Source organism: Chrysochloris asiatica, unplaced genomic scaffold (genome assembly GCF_000296735.1).
Source record: "Chrysochloris asiatica unplaced genomic scaffold, ChrAsi1.0 scaffold00006, whole genome shotgun sequence".
In the NCBI taxonomy this organism is placed as follows: Eukaryota; Metazoa; Chordata; class Mammalia; order Afrosoricida; family Chrysochloridae; genus Chrysochloris; species Chrysochloris asiatica.
Window position 1 is genome coordinate 353,553 of NW_006408524.1, and position 15,922 is coordinate 369,474.

Here is a 15,922-nt window from a genome sequence, read left to right on the forward strand (position 1 = left end):
GAGACTAAAGGCTTTCAAAAGCTCACTGAACTAAATGTGCAGAAAAATACAGATCAAGATTGGCTCTCACTAGTTTTTGTTTTGAAGAAATGTGCAGGACCTCAGTTCGATGAGCGAGACGGTAGTGAGTTTTCACTCATTTTGTTCAGCTTTCCAAGGAATGTTTATGTGGACATCATCATCGATCCTGGCACATGGCTAGACACTTAGCTTTGGGAACCATAGTTATGCTGTGTTAATATAAAACCCAAGTATCAAAAGTTTGTAACTCACAGAACATCTAAAAACAACATTGAGCACGGAGTAGGTCCAATATACTCATGCATTGTTATTGTATGTGTCAGTTTATAGAGAACAACAAAGATCCCTTCAAGGACTATGAACATAAATGGAATTGTGGCTAAAAGATAACTGACCTCTCCTTAGTGTTATGGGAGTATCCTTCCTTCCTGGACATTTGTATTCCAGTTACAAAGAATCTCTTGCAGCTCTGGGTGTGATGGAAAAGGCCAATCATGTTGCTTTGGACACAGGCACATCTACCTGAGATACAAAGACCAAACAAATATGTGTTTAAGACACTTCACAGTACCTAATGACAAAATGAAAAAACGTAACAACCAGGATGGGTTGCAAGCATTTCAGGTGTATTTATGATGCCTTAATCATGCTGTTCCACCTCCAATCATGATGTTTGACTCTATTGCTCAACTGAATATCACAAACACACCAAATCAATGTAAGATATGTACATATGGTTCCTGATCCTACAACATTCATAGCAGACAATGGTGCACTGATGGAGCCCTATGACTTTCCTTGATGACATACTGCATACTTATTCACTGACATAGAGAATTCAAGTAAAATGATGACTGCCTTTCAAAATTACCCGAACAATGGCGATCAGATGTTCCATTTCTTACACCAGTAACCAATCTCTGTGTTGTCCAATGAAATACATAGAAAGCTACCAAAGAACTTAAAAGGGAAAATAGGCTCACCATTAACAAAAGAACAGACATACATATCACAAGCTATATTCTCACTGTTTTAGTAAACAACCAAGTGGAAATTTCTAGTAAACAAAGGAAGAAACAGTGAAATACCTTGAACTGAGTATGTCATACCTACCATACCAAGGTCAGACTCATTCGATCCTAACAGCACTGAAAAAAAAATTCTGCTACCAAACCAAGTCCCCCAAAAGATAGATAATGGCTGATTGTGTGATTGTGTAGATCAGCATGCCAAATGATACACTCTATACTGTCATATAAACAAATCCTGTCATCTGCCAGACTTCAAGGTCAACAAGTCAAAAACATGCCATAAAAGGCAGCACTATTCCTATGCCAAGCTCATCAACAGCTTCCCTATGAATATGGAGGTGTCTTTGAAAACTTGCAATCAAGGGCAATGACCAACAAGCTGGAGAATCTGTTGGTCTGAGATGTCCTAAGAAAATCTTTCCCCTGTCCTTGAGACTAGATGCTTTCACAGTTCACATATTTCCATTAGTGGGAAGATACAGAATAGTTGGCCTTCACTAGTTTTCTGTTTGGAATTATTGCTAGGACCTTAGTTCTAAGAGTCAGACGGTGGTGACTGTTCACTCATTTTGTTGAGCTTTTCCAAGGAGTGTTTTTTGTAAACATCATCATCGATCCAGGAAAATTTTAGACAATTAGCCTTGTGAACACATAAGCTGCTTGACTGGACAGCAAAAGTTTCATAAATATGTGCCTTGGGGAGCATGCATAGGTAGAACCTTGGTCATGGTATATGGCCTGTACACTCAAGTGCTGGTTCTATACCTGTCAGTTCATAGGGATCAACAAAAAACCCTTCAAGGACTGCAGACTTCCTCACCGTATTTATAGCTACAAGATCGTGACCTCCTTAGACTTCTGGGAATATCTTGCAACCCTGTAGCTCCAAGTAATCTGTTGCTCCTCTGGGTATGATGTATAATGGCAAGCATGTTGTTTTCAATCGACTGACAAGTTAACCCCAGATACGAAGAACGAGAGAAGTATTTGAGATGCTTCACAATTCACAAATGACAAAAACAAAGAACAACATCAACCATGATGATCTGCATGCAGGTCAGGTACATTTGTGATGTGGTAATGCTGCTGCTTATAGGGACATGAAAAAAGGTTCCAGTGATTCAACTAAACACAGGAGCATCACCAAATCAGTATAGGAAATGTACACATGGCACCTCAGTCATGGTGGATAATGCATGACAATGCGTCCCTTCAAATTTGCCTTATTCAGAGAAATAGAAAAGACTAAAAAGTGAAGGGGCTCTGGTAATGTAGTGGTTACAAATAGGGCTGTGAACCGCAAGGTCAGCAGTTTGAAACTACCAGCTGCTCCCTGGGAGAAAGAGGAGGCTATCTGCTCCGGTAAAGATTTACAGCCTCGGAAACCCTGTTTAGGGTAGCTATGGGTCAGAACCGACTCCACGGTACTTAACATAACAACAACAAAAAATAAAGAGTGTCTTTAGAAATTACCCTCACAGTGACCATCACACATTCCCGTTCCTACACCAGTAACCAATGCTTGTTTTTACCACTGATTTTTATTAAAGGACAGCAAAGCCCTCAAAAGGGAAAAATCTTTAAACACCTTTGTGGTGTTTGAATGATTGCATATTTGTGAGTGTTTTGGTGTATAGCCAAAAAAAAAGAAATCAACCCCCAAACAAAATAGAGGGGATAGAAACAAATACTATTGAATGATGATGCATGGAGGGGATTGTAATCATTGCAATGAAATGAAATACAATAGGATGACTGTAAAGCTGATGCTCTCCCATGTAAACTATCACTCACAATTCACAATAAAAACTTTTTCAAAAAAAGGAGGGAAAAATCGGCCCCATCATGCACAAAAAAACGTATATTCATGGCACAAGCTATATTCTCTATGTTTAAGTGAGGATGGTGATAAACAATGAGAACAGTTCTAGACTACATGAGATGATACAGTCAAATTCTTGGTTGTATGTAATATCTACCATCTAAAGTCAGATTGATTTTTCCTATCACCACTGAACAATAAGTCTGCTACAAAACAATCATAGAACAAAATAAATATGATTGATTCTGTGGCTTAATGAGATCAACTTGCAAAATATTCCCTCTGTCTTGTTATGTGGACTTCTGGTGTGGTGCTGTAGAATCAGCACTGGACTGCAAACCACAAGATTGGCACTTAACAACCACCAACTGCTCCTTGGAAACTTTATACAGGGTTGCTATGAGTCAGAATCGACTCGTAGGCACTTAACAACAACAAATCTTGTTATGTAAGTAAATTATGTCAACTACCAGATATAAGATTCACCAAGACAAAAGGGCCATAACAGGCTGTACTGTTCCTATGGCAAGCCCACAGTTTCCCTACGGAAATGTACACATTTGTGCCCAATGGCAATCCCCAATGATCTAAGGAAACTGCTAGTTGGATTGCTTGTCGTTGAGATTAAAAGCTTTGCAAAGTTAACTGCATTAAAACAGTGGGAATATATACAAATCAAGGCTGGCCCTTGCTAGTTTTCTGTTTTGAAGGAATGTGCAGGACCTCAGTTTCGATGAGTGAGACGGTAGTGAGTTTTCACTCATTTTGTTCAGCTTTTCCAAGGAATGTTTATATGGGCATCATCATCGATCCTGGCACATTCAGAGACACTAGTCTTGTGAACCAATACTGAGTGTAACTGGAGAGAACAAAATCTCAAAAATTTATTAACATAGGTAGTATCCACAGCAACAACTTTGTTCATGGAATAGGTTCAATGCACTCAAACATTGCTACTTTACATGTACGTTCATAGAAAACAACAAAGATCCCTTCAAGGACTTCAACATTTCACAAGAAAATAACCATAATTCTGGCTAAAAGACAGTGACCTCCATAGTATTCTGGGCATATCCTTCCATCATGGACACCTGCATTCTAGTTCTGAGGAATCTCTTGCAAATCTGGGTGAGCTTGAAAGGATCAATTCTGTTGCTTTGGATCCAAGACACATTCACCTGAGATTCAAAGAACAACAAAGAAATACTTGAGACACTTCATAGTAGATAGTAGACAAGACTAAAAAGAACATCAACCAGGATTGGCTGCATGCAGTTCATATACATTCATGAGGTCTTAATCCTGTTGTTGATCCTAGAGTCAGGATGAAAGTCTCTATTACTTAAATTAACACCACACAGGCACCAAATCAATGCAGGAAATGTACACATGATTTCTTGACACTAGAACAGTCTTGGCTGATAAGGGTGTGTCGTGTCAGTTGATCCCTTGAAATTTCCTGTCAATGTATGGCAGGCTTATTTTCTGATACAGAGAATCCAAGTAAATAATGGGTATCTTTGGAAATTGTCCTTACAATGACCATTAACTGTTCTATTTACTATATCATAACTATCCTTGTGTTGTCCTTTGGTATTCATCAAAAGACATCAAAACCCCTAAACGGAAAAGAATAGCCTCATTTTTCACAAAAGGGTCTACATTTACGTGACAAGCTATATTATCTCTATTTAAGTAACTATAGGGACAAAGAAGGAGCACATTTCTAGAATTCCTGAGTAGATACAATCAAATTCCTTGAAGTAGGTAAGCAATACCTACCATCTAAAGTTAGACTCATTTTTCAAAACACAATTGAACAAAAAGTCTGCCAACAAACCATGACCCAACAAAAGAAACATGACTGATTCTAAGATTTAATGAGATCAGCATGCTGAACTATTCCCTTGATCTTGTCAAGTAAGTACACAATATCAACTACCAGACATCAGGTCCACCAAGACAAAAAGGGTCATAGGTGGCAGTAGTATTCCTATGCAAAGCCCACAGCTAATCTACGAAAATGCACACATCTGGGTGCAAAACTTGCACTCAACAGAAGTGCCCTGTGATCTAAGGAATCTGCTAGTTGGGTGGTCTGCCTAAGAAAACAATTCCACTGTCCTTGAGAAAAAAGGCTTTCAAAGTTCACCACATTTTCATTAATGGGAAAATATACAAAAACAAAGATTAGCCCTGACTAGTTTTCTGTTTTGAAGGAATTTGTAGGACCTCAATTTGAAGAGTGAAATACTCATTTTGTTCAGCTTTTCCAAGGAATATTTACGTGTCCATTACCAGCCCCCATTACACATGGTCAGAATACCTAAGTGTTTTGAAGCAATTCTCAATGTCACTGAACAACAAAACTCTCAAAAGTTTGTAACTTAAAGAGCATACAAAGTAAAAAAATGTGTATGGAATAAGTCCAATCCACTCAGGTGTTGTTACTATATGTGCTAGTTCAGAGAGAACAACAATGATCCCTTCAAGGACTGTAGCACTCCCCAGAAACATAACCAAAATTGTAGCTAAAAGACAGTGACCCTCCTTACTGATCTGGAGCTATCCTACTGTCATGGACACCTGGCCTCAAGTTCTGAGGAATTTCTTGCAGTTCTCTGTGTGATGGAAAAGGCCAAGTGCATTGCTTTGGAAACAAGGGACATTTGCCTGTGAGACAAAAAATAAACAAAGAAATACTTAAAACACGTCCCAGTGCATAATTGACAAATCTAACAAACAACATCAATCAGTATTGGCTACATGCATTTCCTGTTCATTTATGGTGCGTCAATCCTGCTGTTGCTCCTAGAGTCAGGATGTATCAACAGAAGGATACATAAACGATGCAGGAAATGTGTATATGACAATGGTTTGCCAGTGGATCCCTTCCAATTTTTTCTGACCACATCTTGCATAATTATTCACTGATACACAGAATCTAAGTCAATAGTGGGTGCCTTGGGAAATGGCCCTAACAAAGGCCATCAGATGATAGCTTTCCTACATCAGTAAACACCCTGGTGCCACACACTGAAATTCATAGAAAGCTTTCAAAGAACAAAATAGGGAAGATAATTAGGCTCAACGTGAACAAAGGAAGTATATTCGTGTCACAAACTTTAGTCTCTCTGTTTTAGTGACTGAGATAATAAAGCATGAGAAAATTTCTAGAACACATGAGAAGATACTCCTTGGAGTGACTAAGTAGTACCTACCACCCCTATGTCTATATTGTCACCATTGAAAATAACATTTTTGTTCACAAAAAACTGAATATGACTGATTCTGTGACTGGTATCAGCATCAATAATGATACACTCTTGTCATGGAAACACATCTGTCAAATGGCGCACACAAGGTCACCAAGGGAATGCCACAGAGCTACACATTGGTAAGGCCAATGGTAAAAATGCAGATGTCTTGGGAAACATGCAGTCCAGGGCAACGAACAACAATCTAGTGACTCTGTTAGTCTGAGATGTCTGCCTAAGAAAGCAATTCCACTGTCTTTTAGATTAAAGACTTTAAAAAACTCACTATACTTTCATTGATGGGAAAATATAGGAAAATAAACATTGGACCTCACTAGTCTTCTATTTTGAAGGAATGTGCAGTCCGATGAGTGAGATGGTAGTGAGTTTTCACTCATTTTGTTCAGCTTTCCCACAGAATGTTTATGTGGACATCATCATCAATCCTGGCACATGGCTAGACACTTAATACTGTGAACCAATATTCTGTGTGACTAGACACCCAAACACTCTAAAGTTTGTAACTGAAGAACATTCCAAATCAACAACCAAGAGCACGGAATAAATCCAGTACACACAAGTAGTGTTCCTACATATGTCACCTCAACAGAGAACAAAAAAGATCTTTTCAAGAACCACAGCATTTCTCATGAACATATTCATAATTGAGGTTAAATGCTACAAACCTCCTTAGTAGTCTGGGGATATCCTTCCATCACTGACAGCTGCTCTTCAGTTCTGAGGAATCTCTTGCAGCTCTGCATGTGATGGAAAAGGCCAAGCATGGTGCTTTGGATACAAGGCACACAAATTAAAGAGACAAAGAAGAAAAAAAGAAATACTTGAGACACTTCACAATACATCATTGATATGACTAAAAAACCTCAACCAGGATGGGATTCATGTATTTCACGTACATTTGTGCTACATTAATAATGACAGAATCAGGATGAAAAACTCTATTGCTCAACTTGACATCACAAGGGCACCTAAATAGTGCGGTTTCCTGTACTTATGGTTCAAGACTCCAAAACAGTCACAGGTAACAATGGTGAGCCAACAGATCCCTCAACTTTCTCTGATGACACGTCACATACTTATTCACTATTGTAGCTAATCTTTCAACTTTCTCTGATGACATATTGAATACTTATTCACTACTGTAGATAATCCTGGTAAATTATGAGTGTCTTTGGAAATCACAATACCAATGATTATCAGATATTCCATTTCTTAAACTAATGACCAAGCTTTGTGTTACCCTAAGAAATTCAAAGAAAACTAACAAAGATGGAAAAAAGGAAAAGAATAGGCTCACCAGGAACAAAGGATATACTTTCAAGTCACAAGCTATATTCTCTCTGCTTTGACACTAAGGTGATAAATCATGAGGAAATTTCTAGAAAACATGCGAAGATACACTCAAATTGTTGTTGTTTTTATTGTCAGGTGCCATCAAGTTGGAATCGACTCATAGCAACCCCATGCACAGCAGAACGAAACAATGTCCGATCCTGGGCCAACCTCGTTACCACCCCCATACTCGATGCCATTAATGATGCCACTTGGCCAATCCATCTCCTTGGGGGTCTTCCTCTTTTTCTCTGACCCTCCATTCTACCCAGCATGACATCCTTTTCCAGCAACTATTCCCTCCTGACAATATGTCCAAAGTATGAGGGACAAAGCTTAGCCATCCTGGCCTCCAAGGAGCACTCTGGCTGCACTTCCTCCAAAACAGATCTACTGGTTCTTTTGGCAGTCCATGGCACTTTCAGTATTCTCCTCCAACACCACAACTCAAAGGCATCAATTCTTCTACGATCTTCCTTATTCACCGTCCAGCTTTCACACCTATATGAGGTTATTGAAAATACTATGGCTTGGGTCAGGCGTACTTTAGTCCTCAAGATGATATCCTTGCTCTTCAACACCTTAAAAAGTTCCTGTGCAGCAGATTTGCCTAATGCAATACGTCATCTGATCTCTTGACTGCTGCTTCTGCTAATGTTGATATTTGATCCAAGAAGAATGAAGTCCTTGACAACTTCAATCTTTTTTCCGTTGATAAGAATGTTGTTTATTGGTCCAGTGGTGAGGATTTTTGTTTTCTTGACATTGAGATGCTATGTACTATTTCTATGTTAGACTCCTTGTATCCTAAACAATTGGAAAAAAAAATATTCTTCTACAAAACCAAAATGCAAAAATATAAATATGACTGATTCTGTGACTTGATGAGATCAGCATGCTAAATGATACAATCTGTCTTGTCATCTAAACAAACTTTGTTAACTGACAGACTTCAAGGTCACCAAAACAAACAAGAGCCAGAAAAACCAGTAGGAGTCCTTGGAAAAGCCCACTAACAGGTACAGTAAGAAAATGCAGATAGATGTCTTGTAAAACTTGCAGTCAAGAAATGACCAACAATCTAGAGAACTTGGTAGTATGAGATGTCTGACTAAGGAAACACTCCACTGAGCTTGAGACTTTCAAAAGTTCGCTACATTTTCATTAATCAGAAATAAACAAAAATAAAGGTTAGCCTTCAGTACTCTTCTGTGTTGAAGGAATGTGCAGGACCTCAGTTCGATGAGTGAGACGGTAGTGAGTTTTCACTCATTTTGTTCAGCTTTCCAAGGAATGTTTATGTGGACATCATCATTGATCCTGGCACAGAGCAGGACATCAAACTCTCAAGACTTTATAACTTGAGGAATTTCCAAAGCAACATTGAGCAATACACTCAAGTGTTGATACAAAATGTCACTTCATAGAGAGCAACACAGACCACTTCAAGAACTATAGCATTCCACCTGAAAGTAACTGTAGTTGTGGATAAAATACTTACACCTCTTTAGTGTTGTGGGACTAGTTTTCTGTCATGAATCAGCTAGCCACAGTTCTGAAAGATCTCTTGCAGCACTGGGTCTGGTGGAAAAAGCAAAGCAAGTTGCTTTGTATCCAACGCAAGTGGACCTGAGATTCAACCAACAAGCAAAAAAATTCCTTGAGAAACTTCAAAGTACCGAACTGACAAAACTAATTTAAACAAATCATCCATCAGGATGTGCTACATGAATTTCAAGAACATTTATGATGCCTTAATCCTGCTGTTGCACCAAGAATCATGATGAAAGACTGAATTGCTCAACTGAGTAAAAGGAAAAGCACTAAATCAATGTGGGGAATGTCCATTCGGTTCCTGAGTGTAAACCTGTCATGGATGCCAATGGTGTACCAATGGATCATTTCAACTTTCCCCAATGTCAGACTGCATGAATATTCTCTAACAGAGGGATCCAGTAAAATAATGGTGTCTTTGACCTTGCCCTAACAATCAGATGTTCCATTTCCTACACCAGTCACCCATCCTTGTGATACACATTGAAATGCCATGGAAAGCCATCAATGAAGAAAAAAGCGAAAAAAAATCGGTTTGCCATGGATATACATTCATGTCACAAGCTATATTCTCTCTGTTTTAATGACTAAACCTGAGGTAATTTCAAGAACACATGAGAAGACATACTCAAATTCCTTAAGCTGAATAGGCAATACCTACCATTCCTATGTCAGACTCATTCTACCATAAAAAAATAATTTAAATAACTGCAACCAAACCAAATCCCCTCAAACATAAATATGACTAATTATGTAACTTGATGAGATCAGCAAGCCAAATGAACTCCTCGACCTTGTCATGACGACAAATGCTGTCATCTGGGAGAATTCAAGGTAACCAAGTCAACGCAGTACTTCAAGACACGGTACTCTTCCTATGACAAGTCCACCAGTATCTACCCTATAAAAACACAGATTTTTCTTGAAAAATGGACCATCAAAGGCAATAACCAACAACCTAGAGAACCTGGTAGTCTGAGACATCTGCCTCAGGAAACATTGCCACTGTCCTGGAGATGAAAAGCTTTCAAAATTTCACTACATTTTCATTAATGGGAATATACACAGTAGTTGGCTTCATTAAGTTTACTGTTTTGAATTATTATGCAGGACCTCTGATTAAAGTTAGATGGTAGTGACTTTTCACTAATTTTGTTCAGCTTTTCAGTGAAAGTTTATGTAGATATTATTTTTGATCCTGGAAAATTCTAGACTTTAGCCTATTTGGATAGTGAAAGTTCCAAAAATATCTAACTTGGAGAGCAAACAAAACAACAACCATGTGCATGGGTAGATGTAATATACTCATGAGTTCTTCTACTGTGTGTCAGTTCATAGAGAACAATAAAGACCCTTCAAAGACCACAGTATTCCCCAACAACATCAATATAGTTATACCTAAAATAGTGGCCTCATTAGATTTCTGGGGATATGTTAAAACACTTCCCTGTGATTCCAAGGAATTGCTTTCAGCTCTGAGTAAAAGGGAAAACACATTGCCTTTGATCTTTGTAAACCGAACTCCAGACATAAAAAACAACTAGAAAAATACTTGAGACACTTCACAGTACACAAATGACAAAAACAAAAAACAAGTTCAACCATGATGATCTGAATCCAGTTAAAATATGTTAAGATGTGGTAATTCTGCTGCTGATTATACAGTCATGAAAAGAAGCTTCAATGATCAACTGAACACAAGAAGTGTGCCAATTAAAGGTAGAAAATGTACATATGGTTCCTCAGTCTGAATCAGTCATGTGTGGTAGCTTGTGCCAATGGATCCCTTCCAATGTCCCTGAAGACATACTGCAGGCTTACTCACTGAAGTAGGGACTACATGTAAATAAAGGTGTCTTTGGAAATTGTCCTGACCATGGTCACAGACATTCACATTCCTACACCAGTCACCAATCCTGCTGCCGCTGACTGATTTTCATAAAAAAATATCAAAAAAAAGAGGAAAACAATAGCTACATCATGTATAAAGGAACATTCATTCATGGCAAATATTATAGTCTCTCCTATGAAAAGAGTATGGTGATAAAGTATTAAGAAATTTCCAGAATACATGGGAAGATACAGCCAAATTTCTGGAAGTGAGATTCATATTTCCTATCACCATTGAAGAAGGTTGTGGCGCTGTGGGTTAATGCGCTGGACAACAAAGTTGGTTTGAATCACAAGGTCGGCAGTTTGAGCTCATGAGAGCAACTCCTCAGAAATCCTATACAGGGTAGCCATGAGTACGAACCAACTTAACAACACTTAACAACAACAATCACCATTGAACAAAAAGTTTGCTACCAAATTTGCCCAACAAAATAACTAAGACTGATTCTGTGACTTAATGAGACCAAAATTCCAGAATATTCCCACTGTCTTGTCATGTAAGAAAATGATGTCATCTACCAGACATCATGCTCACCATGACAAATAGGAGCCATGATAGGCAGAACTGTTCCTGTGCCATGCCCAGAACCACTAACCCTATGAAATGGCAAACATCCTGGTAAACTTGCACTGAAGTGATGCTCAATGATCTTGGAAACTGATAGTTAGGTTGTCTGCCTAAGATAACAATTTCACTGTCCTTGTGACTTTGTTGTTGTTGTTGTTATGTGCTATGGAGTTGGTACTGACTCATAGTGACCCTGTACAGGGTTTCTGAGGCTATATATCTTTACGGGAGCAGAAAGCCTCATCTTTCTCCCATGGAACAGCTGGTCGTTTTGAACTGCTGACCTTGCAGTTTGCAGCCCGATTCGTAACCACTACGCTACCAGAGCTCCTTGTCCTTGTGACTAGATGCCGTCAAAAGTTCACTGCATTACATGAGTATGAAAAATGTACAAATCAAGGTTAGCCTTCGCTAGTTTTCTCTTTGAAAGAATGTGCAGGACCTCAGTTTGATGAGTGAGACGGTAGTGAATTTTCACTCATTTTGTTCAGCTTTTCCAAGGAATGTTTATGGGGACATCATCATTGATCCTGGCATATGGACAGACACTTAACACTGTGAACCAATTTGCAATCATGGCTAAAAGATACTGACCTTCTTAGCTTTCTGGGGCTATCCTTTCATGCTAGATAGCCGCATTTCAGTTGCAAGGAATCTCCTGCAGCTCTGGGTGTGATGGAAAAGGCCAAGCATGTTGCTTTGGATACAGGGTACATTTACCTGAGATACAAAGAAGACAGAAATACTTGAGACACGTCACAGTACCTAACTGACAAAATAAAAAAACAACAGCAACCAGGATGGGGTGCTTGGATCCATTTCAAGTGTATTTATGATGTCTTGATCATGTTGTTCCACGCACAATCATGATAGACTCTATTGCTCAACTGAATACCACAAAGACACCAAATTAATGTACAAAATGTACATATGCCTCCTGACCCTACCACAAACACATTGGTGTGCCAGTGGATTCCTAACACTCTCCCTGATGACAAACTTTGTGCTTATTCACTGATCTAGAGAAGTAAAATGATGCATGATCATCAAAACTGTATAAACAATGACCAACAGATGTTTCATTTCTTACACCAGTAACCAATCTGTTTTGTCCAGTAAAAGATATGGTCACCGCCAGGTCTGTTCTTGGTCCATGCCGTTTGCCCAGTGTTTGCCGCTGCCATAGGAGTGCAGGTGGAGACCATCTCCCCCAGAGACGGGCACACCTTCCCGAAGCGCAGCCAGACCTGCATGGTGCACCACACAGGGATGCTTGAAGACAGAAAGAAACCTGATTCCTCCCGGGACAGACGCAAGCCCCTTAAGTTTATGCTAGGCAAGCAGGAGGTAATCTGAGGCTGGGAAGAAGGGGTTGCACAGATGAGTGTGGGTCAGAGAGTCAAACTGACCATCTCCCCAGACTATGCCTATGATGCCACTGAGCACCCAGACATCATCCCACCAAACGCCACTCTCGTCATTGATGTGGAGATCCTAAAACTGGAAAGACAAGAATGGCCTCCTCCCCTAACTACCTGTTCTTAGATCTGCCACAGAGGGATCTGGCACCTGCAGATACGCGCACGTGACTTCATATGGAGCTTTTCCCAACATTCAACTACACTCTTCCTATAAACATCAACACTGACTGAAAGTGTTCTGTCACTCAGCTTTGCTTCTGACACCTCCATTTCCTCTTCCCCTTTTTCCTTGTATGTATGGTGACTTAAACTATATGCCATCCACCTCAACTACTCATTTTATTTCACTCTGGTTTGGGAGTGAAGATTCAGTGTCAGTCTTTTGGATCTAGGTTTTCAATTAAGCACATGATCCAGTATTAACAGCACAATGGGTGAACTTTAGAATAAGGATTGGTGTGGGGTGGGAGAGGGTACAAGAAACTTTATTTTATCTCATTTTTTTGGATGAAACTTTTATTATATATTAAACATCCATGCTGCTGCGCTGCAAAGCCATAGCAGATGTGAGGCATTGAGGGATGAATTTTTCTCCAAGTTGAGAGATGTCCTTGGGTTGAATTCAAAGCCCTACCCCAAAATGAAACGGGGAAGCAGAGCACCTTTGCTCCCCTGGCTCCACTCACCTTCCCCTTAAACCTTCTGCCTTTTGAAAGCAGATGGTTTCCACTGTGGTGTTGGACACCATGGGCCAGCATGGACCTCTGAAGCCTTTTTTATGGCCTGGTTTGCTTTTTTTTTTTTTGGCCATCCTATGGTTTTTCTAACAGATTTTCAGGACTATTATAATTTTCATAACTATCAAAACTCCACCACTTCCTAAATTTTAAGAACTTTAATTGAAAGTTTAAATTAAAGTTGCTATTTGTAGACATTTAACACCCAAAGAAAGCCCAGCCATCATGACAAATCCTTGAGTGTTCTCTAAGAAAATGATACTGGTCATCTCAGCTTCAGTATCTCCTATGTTTTGATGCTCAGCTCCCCCTGCTGATCTCAATGGTTTCCTGGCTTTTCCTTCCCTCTCTCACCCTTTGCTGTCCTGTGTAATGATTTGGAGAGAGAAGTTGCTGCTGCCCCACTCCTCCTCCCATCTTCTGCACCACATAAGAATTTCAAGTTTTATTATGGCAATAAAAGTGCTTTATTCTGGCTTTTCAAAAAAAAAAAAGACATAGAAAAATAAATAGACTCAACATACATACATATCACAAGCTATATTCTCACTGTTTTAATGACTAACCAAGAGGAAATTTCTAGAACACAAAGGAAGATACACTGAAATATCTTGAACTGAATATGTAATACCTGCCATTACTCTGTCAAACTCATTCTATCCTAATATCACTGAAAAAAATGCTGCTACCAAACCAAATCGCCCCAAAACAGAGATAATGACTGATTGTGTAGCTGTATACAATTGCCAAATGATACACTGTATCCTGTCATGTAAATAAATCCAGTCTACTGGCAGACTTCAAGGTCAACAAGTCAAAAAAGTGCCAACAGAGGCAGTACTAGTCCTACACCAAGTGTGCCAGCAGCTACACTACGTACACGAAGAGGTCTCTGAAGACTTACAATCAAGGGCAATGACCGACAATCTAGAGAATCTACTGGTCTTAGATGTTTGCCTTAAAACCTTTCATCTGTCCTTGAGACTAGAGGCTTTTAAGTTCACTATATTTCCATTAGTGGGAATCAATAGAATGATTGGTCTTCACTTGTTTTCTGTTTTGAAGTACTTCAGTTCTGTGAGTGAGATGCTGGGGACTTTTTACTAATTTTGATCAGCTTTTCCAATAAATGTTTAGGTGGACATCATCATGGATGCAAGCCCAAATCTAGACAATTAGCCTGTGAACACATTGGCTGCTTGATTGAATGGACAGCAAAAGTCTCATAATATGTCACTTGTGGATTATGCAAAGGTATTACCTTGTACTTGGAATAAGTGCAGTACACTCAAGCACTGTTACTACACAGGTCAATTCACAGAAAACAACAAAGACTCTTCAAGGACTACATAATTCCCCATGAATATCACCGTATTTATAGATACAAGATAGTTACCTAATTAGAGTTCTGGGGATATCTTGGAACTCTGACCTGTAGCTCCAAGTAATCGCTTGCACCTCCAGGTGTGATGTACAAAGGCATGTTGTTTTTGATCATTGGCATGTCAACTCCAGATACAAAAAAACAAGAGAAATACTTGAGACACTTCCCAGTACACAAATGGCAAAAACAAAAAAACAGCATCAACCACGATGATCTGCATGCAGGTCATGTACCTATGATGTGGTAATGATGCTGCTGCTTATAGTCATGAATAAAGGCTCCAGTGATCAACTCTACGCAGAAAGGCACCAAACCTGTGCAGCAAATGTACACATGGTGCCTCAGTCTCATTTGGTCATGGCGGATAATGCATGCCAATGCATCCCTTTGAATTTCCCTAAAGACACACTGCAGGCTTATTCAGGGAAAGAGAAATGACTAGAAAAGAAAGGCTGTCTTTGGAAATTACCCTCGCAATGGCCATCAGACATTCCCTTTACCACACCAGTAACCAGTTCTTGTGTTTCTCATTGACTTTCATCAAAAGCTAGCAAAGCCCTCAGAGGGCAGAGAAACAGCTTCATTATGCACAAAAAGACGTACATTCATGGCACAAGCTATATTCTCTATGATTAAGTGATTATGGTTATAAACCATTAGGAAATTTCTTGAATACTTGTGGTGATACAGTTAATACCATGGAGATGGGTATGCAATATCTACCATCTAAAGTCAGATTCATTTTTCATATCATTGAACAAAAAATCTGCTACCAAACCATTATCCCACAAAATAATTATGACTGAATCTGTGACTTACTAAGATCAGCATGCCAAAATATTCTCTGTATCTTGTTATGTAAGTAAATAATGTCAACTACC

At 39.2% G+C, this 15,922-nt stretch overlaps 1 pseudogene; it reads left to right on the top strand.

Moving 5' to 3' along the window:
* The first annotated feature begins 899 nt into the window (after window positions 1-899).
* Window positions 900-13,044, top strand: LOC102841391 (annotated as a pseudogene).
* The last annotated feature ends 2,878 nt before the right edge of the window (window positions 13,045-15,922 follow it).